The following is a 9,424-nucleotide window of genomic DNA, read 5'->3' on the forward strand; positions in this document are numbered from 1 at the left end:
ATTTTTTTTTTAAATTGCATTATATCCATTCAAATTCTGGAGATACCTATTCAAATTCTCTTCATAGGTACCTAAAGCCCTGGATGCTGCAGAATTAGGTGTCAAAAATGATGGAGAGAGGCCTTTTTGGGTACAAGAGACTTGGGGTGTAGTAGTTTTAGTTTATTTATGCGTGTACAACAGAGGGTGGTCACCAGAAGGAACCTATGCATCCTGCTGTTGGGTGGAGTCAGTACACAACCCATACACCCAGAAATGCTTTGCTTGCCTGAAGCAGAGACCTGTGAAGTGCTTTTCTAGGTGCTGTGTCTGTGCTCCCTCCTAGCTGAAACACTGGGCAGCTTAAGCAGTGAGGTCTTCTGTGGTATGTCCCCGTGGCGATCAGGGTGTGTTACCTGTGGTGGGGGTGAGGCACATACCTAGTGTTTGTTTGCAGTTGTGTCACTGACTTTGGGACCTTGGGAAAGCCAGGTTCCACTCAGCAACTGTCATTCCAGTTTGACACACAAGTTGAGATCCTCTGGATTTAAATTGCTAAGTGACTTGCAGTGTTGGGTCATGTGGACACTCCCTGGAGCCAGGTCTGAGCCAGATACAGAAGGCAATGTGATGACTGTATGGATGCTATGCACTTCAGGGGGCAGTCTTACAGGCCCTACCTAAGGTCAAAAGGAATACAGAGCTAATAGAAAAGGGAAAAGAATTATCTTCAGCTGACATGAAAGGGAATAAGTGGTGTCAAAAGAGAGCAAAGGGCCGTTGGGGTCCAGTTTCTATCAGCATGAAGGATTGGCTGGGTCAGGCAGCATGCTGCTAAATACATAAAAGATCTCTTCTTCCTGCTTCAGATGGATCCCCATTATGATTTCTCAGAAAGAGAGAAGGTTATAACATAGGCAGGGCCTTGACAAGGGCAGGGGTGTAAGGCAGAGTAATAGCAAAGAACTTCAGTGCTGACAGGTTTGACTGGGGCCTGAAAGCAGGCTAGCAGGGGGAAGTTCAAATAGAGCTCTGTGCTTGCAGGATGGCCACCAGTTTTTGGCAATTCCACATTGCTCTAGACTTGGCTTGAAGGGTCACTTTTAGTATAAAATGTGGGGGGTTTGTTTTAATCACCAACCACTCTTTCAGTGCCTTGTGTCTGTCAAATGCACTGTAAACCAGCTGGGGTGAAGCACTGTAAAAGTAAATCCCCTCCATAAATTGTTGAAGTTGCTAAGAAGAAAACATTAGTACTTTTTTTTTTCCCCCTAGGACAGTTTACAGCTCAAATTTATGGTTTATAGGACATACTAAAATCATTAGAAATGTAAGTTCAATCTGGAGCAACTGTAAATTGCTTATTACTCTTAATTCTGCAGATAAGAAATGTTATAGAGGATGTGAAACAGATTAATCAGGTGTACACTGTCTGTTGCTCTTACTGCTACAGCAATGGCTGCTGAGTGTGGATTTTGCTCGTATTTTAAGAGTTCTGCATAAATCCCTACTTATAGCAACAGTTATTTTAGCTAATGTGCCTGTTGTTCATTTCAGGTAAGTAGTTTTTACATGTTCCTTCTTTTTGAGGCAGAGTCACTAGTAAATCAATACTAGGTGATAACAATAAGGTGTTAGTAGCATATCTAGAAAAACAATTCTCTTCAGAAGATTTCTTTCTGGAGCATCTCCCATCAAGGACTCTCTCTTGAATCCAGTTGGATTAAAGCAGATAAATGATATAATTAATGTCATGGAGGAAGCAAATGACTATTTCTGTTTGCCACTGTACAAGAAACAGTGAGCACTAAATGAAATTACCCCAAAAAAAAGCAGAATAAAAACACAAGGCAGAACTTTTTCAAGAAAGCAGATTAAATTGACACAGGATGTTGAGAAAAGCATGATAGTGGAGGAGGAGAAAAGCAACAAAGATATCCTTTAGCCTGGCAATAACTCTGCTACTGTTAACTAGCAATGCCCTGCAAGGGGCTGTGAAAGCCATGGGCTCTCTAGTCTGGGTTGACATCAGCTGAAGCCTACCTAATTCCTGGGATGCTCCGTGGCTGCCTAATTCTATGCTCAAGAATAAATTAATCACTTGAGTCCTACAACTGGTGACTTTGATAAACTAATCTGGTGGTCAGAATTGCTCACTGCAGAGGGCTGATTTTCACAAAAAGGTCCTTAAAACTGCCTTAAATTAGAAAATTTTCCTAATTACCTTTCATTAGATTGTCTTTAAAGCAGGAAATGCATGCATACATTAGTAAAAGTTGTTTGAATGAGCTCAGTAACATCATTTGGAACAGAGAAAAACCCACCATGACATTTCTGCCTGATCTATATATACAGCAATTTCCAAGTTGATACACACACACACATACATATACATATACATTTACATATATGTATGCATGCAGATATTTATAGTAGCAACCACAGCCTTTCAATTCTGTGTGCTGTGATTCATCAGCAGCAATAATTTTTGGCAGGGGCATAATTTCAAGTCTTCTGCTGAGGATGCCTGCCAAAATGCTGTTGAATAGAGATAGGATGAAGAAGGTTATTTATAAATGGGGATAATTAGGTCCTGTGCTTATTAGTGTTAGGAATGAGACAGAAGGACGACGTGCAGTTGTGAGTATTGTAATATGAGAAGATGCTCCCTATGATTTTCTACTTGTTGATCAGGAAAAAAAAATCCTCAGGTGAAGTAACATTGCTGTGTGCTGCTCCCAGCTGGAAGAGTCGTATTGTGGGAGTGTGTGTGTGTCATGCTGTATGACAGGTCTCAATCTGGAATACTTCCACAGGATCCAGGTGCTGATTGTTGCAGCTGAGATTTGACTTTGTTTCCTCAGTCTTGAACTTTGCATCTTGTGTTCAGGCAAAACCAAACCCTGAACAGACATAGGAACTGTACTAACTCCTTTTCTATGGAAGCAGAGGCTCTCAACTGTGTCTGATGCTGTGCTCATCATCTCTTCCAGCAGAGAGGCAAGGCTATCTCTGTGTCTCATCAGTCACGCAGAGGTACATTAACATCCTTTTTTTCTTGAGAAATACTGTCACCTGGACAAATTCCCCTTCCTGCTGGTATTCTCCCTAGAGGTACAAACCCAGCGAGCACAGCATGAAATTCATCCACACAGGGCCTGAAAGGAGCCTGTGCTCAGACAGCCTCTGCAGAGCACCCAGGACAACGCTCTCTGGCCATTTCTTACTGAAAACATTTGTCACACAGGCAGTCAAGAGAATGGCAATTAATAAAGACTTCTTAGCTTCTGGCTTTTTGCCAAGCTTATTTGATAGTGCAACTAATGTGTAATAAGAACCACATTCAGCACACATCTGTGTTTAAGCAGTTGAATAGCCCATTAACTTTTCTTACCTCTCAAGGTATTTGGACCAATCTCATGAGGATCGAGGATTCGAGGCCCCAAGCTCCTGAAGTCTCAAGTAAACACTTACTTTTGGAGGTTTCTGAGTTTTCACTAGAGGTGAGGAAAAAAATGGCATCAGGATTGCGGAGAAAAGCTTGAAATACAAAAATTCCACCTCTCCAAAACCCCTCAAACCTGGGAAAAATAAGCAACGAGCTCATTATTTCTCCCGAAAAGGGTGGGAGTTTTAAGCACTGGAACAATACTGACAATGTCCACCGACTTCAGAAAGGTTATTCATGTATTTAAAGGCAGGTGCAGTCTAAGCAGGTGCTTTGCTTGGTCTGGGCATTAGTCTCTCTGAAATGGGGGTGGTGTTCGGAAAGCTCATCTGTGCTGCAGCTGCTATTTCTGCCATGTTGCCGGCAGGGAATGTCATGTATGTGGCTGACTATCCTGCAGGTTCTCCACACCTGTAGTTAGCGCCCCAGAAACATTCCAGGGTTTTGCCTACACAGCCTCAATGCAAGCTTGTATGTGAAAACACTGCATCTCAATGCTTGTATCCAAAAAAAGAAACAGCAGGGTTTAGACAGCGTGTGCCAAGCTCATCCTTAGGGTGATTTTTCTGAAGGAAAACAGGGAATATCTGAAACAATTCCTGACAGAGGCAGGAAAGAATATTTGGGGGGGAGGGAGGAGTTAGAATTTGCCTTTATACTTCTTGTAAAGAACTAAATGCATTGTTAAAACTAGAAATCTTCTAAAACTGTAAGACTATGTACATCACGGTACCTCAAATGATTCAGCAAGCACAGTACTCTCTTTCCTGCCAAGTGAATTTTGCAGAGTCTGTCTTTTAAAGGCTTGCCAGCACACCCAGCAGCAGAGGTGAGTTTAGGGCCTACTCTCCAGTGCCTTGGCATTTCAAATGCAACAGAACCCAGCACTGTCAAATCCGTAACAACCACGGGGTTGGGTTTTTTCCTGAACCAGAAGGAAAACTAAAAAGCATATAGATCAGCTGGTCTTAGCAGAAGCAGCAAATGCTGTTGCAAAATCAAATTCTCAGGTGCTAATTAGGATTAGGAAAAATGCCTGAGTTGTGCTGCGCTGTTGTGAGCTGCCAGCAGTACCTGTGCTCTGCTAAGCAAAATAAAAGTTTGCCGTTATCTAAGAAGAAAACCATTGGGAACCATTGGGAGGGGGCTGCCCTTGAGGCAATAATATCAAATCCCCTTTTGTTTCCTGGATAGTGATTACAGTAAAATACTTTGCTTATGTTTCCATTCCTTAGACCATCTGTTTCAAATTAAACCCTTCTGGCGTGATGCATCGTTATTTATTAGAGCGTTACATTAGATAATGTAGTGTTAGTATTGCTGTTGTAAACCCTTAGTTTCACGAGCATGGCTTCAGGGGCAGAACTGGATGTGTTTACTTAATGAAAGGGCTAGAGGCTGTGTTAATAAAACTAGCTTACCAGCTTAGAAATGACTTTTTCTTTTTAGGCCTTTCCTTTCACAAATATTTTTTTGTGTGTATCTTTGGATTTCTAACTCTGAATGTCTGATTTGGTAGAGTGAAACCTTCTGGTTTGAAATGACTGAAAGGGAAGATACTGAGGAGGACTCACTGCTAATAAACTTTAAGACACCTAAAGCTGAAAAACGGGATACACTATAGATGATGGGGTGACATCCATTCTCATACATCTGCAGTGCCCGTCGCAGCTGAGGGTCCGGCAGGTAACACTTCCCACCCCTGAAGGAGGTTCCTAAGTTTTTATTCTTACCCTCTGGAGCAGCTTGTCCTGTGCTTTCTGTCAGAGGTGAGGCTCCATAACACCAATCCGCACAGGACACACTTTGATCTGCCGCTGCAGTCTCAACTACTTGGGGACAATTGAAGAAATACAAGACCTTGCAAGGTAATTTAAAAAAATAAAATTCTCAGTGTTAATGAGACTTTAGTCACAGTGTACTGAAGAAAGGAGTAAGGAAAGAGATGCAGTCACAGGAAAGCAGAGCAGTTCCTTACAGCTGTACTTGATACACTTCAACTTACCAGTGATACCCAGTGTTACTAAAGAAATTTCTTTCAGTCTGCTTCACTTAGAAGGATGGTGAGTGTAAAATTTTGAAATGGATGGATCCTTAGTGACAGAAAGACTTTCTAGGCTTTAAAACTAGATGCAGCCTTGTTTTAAATATGCTTACAGTGAGTGTGTCTGTGGGAAAGGTAGAGTCTTTCATCCCAAATCAGCTTTTCTCTCATTATGCTTCTGGTCAAAAGAGAACTGAAGGATCCTCCATCCTCCAGTGGGTGATTTACACCACCTAGATTAAATTCAAGATCTGAATCACTGCTAATATATATATGTACACATACATATAACTGTAGAATTTCTTTCATGCTAAAATCTCCCTGAATTTTGTGCTGTATTTATCCAACACAGCACCTGCATGGTTGTGCTTAGCCTTCAGTGATGCAATCAGATATGGTCAGGAAGCCAGTATCTGCTTAAAAACATTTTATTTTTTTAACTGGCCAAGTCATCCAAACCAAAGTTGCTTGAAAGCAGTGTTCTCTCTTGCTCAATGAAAAAAAAGCAAAATGCATTAAGTGAGCTTAAATAGCATCATTTTATAACCCAAAAGTTTAAACTAGTGTGTCATTTAAGTTTTGTTGGGGCTGAAGCAGGCCAGGATGACATCAATATTTCCATTCAGAAGGCCAGCAGTAAGCCTACAGTATGTGTTTGAGTACATTTGGATCCAATGACACGATGGTTCCTATCTTTCTTGGTCTCTTTTGAGAATAAATTTACAAATTTATTTTTTTTTTTAACTGGGAAGGTGATACCTGGTGAGTAAGTGCACTTTAGGTCCTGGAAAAGGCTTTTCAAAACCACATTTCCCTCATTTCAAATGTCCTTTTATTGCTCTAATTGTTTTGTTTAAAAAAAAAAAAAAGCAAGCCTGAAAGTTCATAAATCTTGCTTGCCAAGTGTAGGCTAGAGACCTGCTCTCACTCTCGCTGTAGCTAATGCTAAAGCATCCAAACACTGACTCATCCCTGTAGCATCCAGGTCCATACAGAAAACAGAAGTTCTTCCTATGTAGTGCAGTTAACCTGAGGGATGGCACTGCTCCTGCCACAAGCTTTTCTGCCTGCCAAGGTAAAGCAGCACCGTTTGTGAGGCCACATCTGCGCTGGCTTTCTGCCTTCTGTTTTGCTTTGTTCTGGCCATAACATAGTGAAGAGGCTACCCTGACCTCGGGCAACTTGCTTGAAGGTATCTCTGCATCTAGACACAGAAATGGGATAACCCCTGGGATCACTCCGGAGTACTGGCCCTGTGGCATCACAGCACAAGCATTTACTGGTTTAGCTAACAGAATAAATCCATTAGTGGCTACTATCAGTAGGTTGTTATCCTCTTAGATGGATTTTCTGCTCACAGATGAAATACAACACAATAAAACTGGATTAGAATAGTAGCACTATATATATATAAACAAAAGAGCAAGAAGTTAAGTAGTTATTAATGCAATGCAGGGCTGTATATTCAAGCTAGTGGTAACACTCCAACAAATTATTTCAAGATTTTTTTTAACCTAATTGAATTGCAAGTTTTCCAAAATGGTATCCATAACCAAATGAAAAATATCATTTTTTTTATTTATTGAGCAAAATATAAGATTTTTGCACATAAAGTGTATAACTGAGCAAAAATAAATTGCAGGGTGTGAGCATATAAACTGGGGACTTTTGATGGTGAAGTGTTACCACAGAAGAATGACATCCAAAATGCAATCAATACTATCCATTTTTGTTTTCTAGCACAATGAGACTGCCCAGATGTTCAGCAATACATGTTTGCCAAGGAAACATTTTTTTTATTATTGTATTTTTTATTATTATTGTTTAACAATGATCTCAAACCTTTCTGGCAGTGGAGTGAGATCAGACCTGGTGGAAGCTGGTGCCGCTGTGATGCACTTGGCAAACTTGCCTCAGTCTATCCTTGGCTTTCGACTTTTGAGTGTTGGATATTTGTGCAATTGATGCACTGAAGTTTCAAGCTGAACCGTGTGATTTTAGAATTCTGTTCAAGGAATTGAGAGATTTATCAGGAACTGCATAGTTTGCCCCATCCAGCTTCAGCCTGTCCATGGTCCCAAGTGGATGGTGGTACCTGGTGCAGTTATTTTCCTTATTTTGTGAGCTGTTGGAAATCAAATACGGCAACTGGGATATGGTTAGAGGGCAGGCGGCGAAGAGGCAGTAAGGACACAAGTGGGGTAGTTAATGGAGAATGAGTGTTAAGAGGGATAAAAGAGAAAAGGCATTATGCAGGGAGATTTGAAAGGCACTTGCAGGAACCTAGGAGACTGGGAAGTGGGGAAAAGGCACTGTGTTATTTATAAGGAACTGGATGTGAAGTTTTGAAAATGAACTTTTTTTCTGGGCTCTTGGTAAGAAAGAACATGGGCAGTATAAATGCACACAGCTGCTCTGGGATAAGGGCTAATACTTCCAAGATAAACTAAAGAAAAACGATCAAATGAACATTTGGAAGCTATATAAGAAGAAACAGCTGAATGCCCTAAATATAGCGGATGAGGCAGGCGAGGGAAGGGAAGAAAATATCCAATCCTTAGAAAATTTTCATGAGGGTCCCTGGGTCACTTGTCTGACGGCCGGGGGCCGGAATCCCAGCGCTAGAGACAGCTGTAGTCCTGTCCGCACCGCACACGTGTGCGACAGAGACACAAAGCGGCGGACAGGGGAAAGACACCCAGCTGGGAAGCGATTTGACTTGAGCAGAGACCGAAGCCCCGCAGCACGGACCCAGCAGAGCAGCTCCGAGCGCTCTGCTTGCAGTTGTGTTGGGGTCACTCCCAACGACCGAAATCCGGCCGCTAGGAACTGCCCTCTCTGGAGGCGTCTCAGTGCGGTAACGGGGCCGGTGCAGCTCCCAGCGTGGGGAATGTGGGCAGGGAGGAGAAGCTGGAACAGGTGGACGTGGATGGTAAGAATCCATGGTTACGTAGGGCAAGGGCTGAACAATGGAGCCTGTAAAATCTGCCCGCGTCCCGACATCCGCGCTCAGTAGCGTTTGTTACCGTCTGCGAAATGGATTTAAGAGGTGGAAATCTCTGCTAAATCCTGGGTGTCCGGTCAGAACAGAGGGGCTCGGCTCTGCTTCCCCCAAAGATGCTGCTGCCAAGCGATTAAGAGAGCGCCGCTGGTGTACTAATTATCTACAGATAATTAACATTCCCGTTTGACTGCATAGTTTCTTCAGCGCAATGCAATGCCGCTGGAGCTGATCTGGGATCAAGGCAACCACGGGAAGCGAGGAGCAGCGTCCCGGCGAGAGAGGGCACACGGCTGCTCCTTCCCCTGAGGCGCGGCGTCCCCGGCCCAGGCCGGTCCGGCGCTGCCGAGCCCACTTGTGTTCCCCAAACCCCGGCTTCCCCGTTTCCAGTGCCAGAACCCCGTGCTGACTACAAGAGGCCGGGTCCCACGGAAGCCAGCTCACGGCTTGTACCGACACAAGCTGCACACTCTGCCGCGAACGTCGCAGCCGAACGCCCTGCAGCCGAGCGCCCGCGCTGGCACTTGGTTTAAAAGCGGGCAGGGCTGGGGTTACTGCCTCGCCGGGCTACCAGCGACCTGGCTGGGGCAGAAACTGGTTTCTGACCGGCCGGACGGGATCACCGCGGGCCTCCGGCGTGATCCGCGGCTAAACCCAGGAGCCGCGCCCCAGACGCCCCCGTCCCGAGGCGGGTTCAGGTCCCTGGGCCCCGCCCAAGTGCCTCGGGCCCCGCGGCCGCGTGAAGGGCTTTGCCCTCGCCGGGACGAGGCGAGACTGAGAGAGATCAGCCACGCTTGGGCTACTGCAGCTCCACAGTCTCTGTCTCTCCCTACTCCAGGCCCAGAGCCTTCGCGGAGGAATCTTGCCCCACGCCGCGCTCCGTCCGGGGCGGGGCGGCGCGCTGGGTGGGCGGTGCTGGGGCTGTAAGGGCACGCGGCCCGCCGTCCGCGCC

Source organism: Gallinula chloropus, assembly GCF_964237585.1.
Source record: "Gallinula chloropus genome assembly, chromosome: 17".
NCBI classification, from domain to species: Eukaryota; Metazoa; Chordata; class Aves; order Gruiformes; family Rallidae; genus Gallinula; species Gallinula chloropus.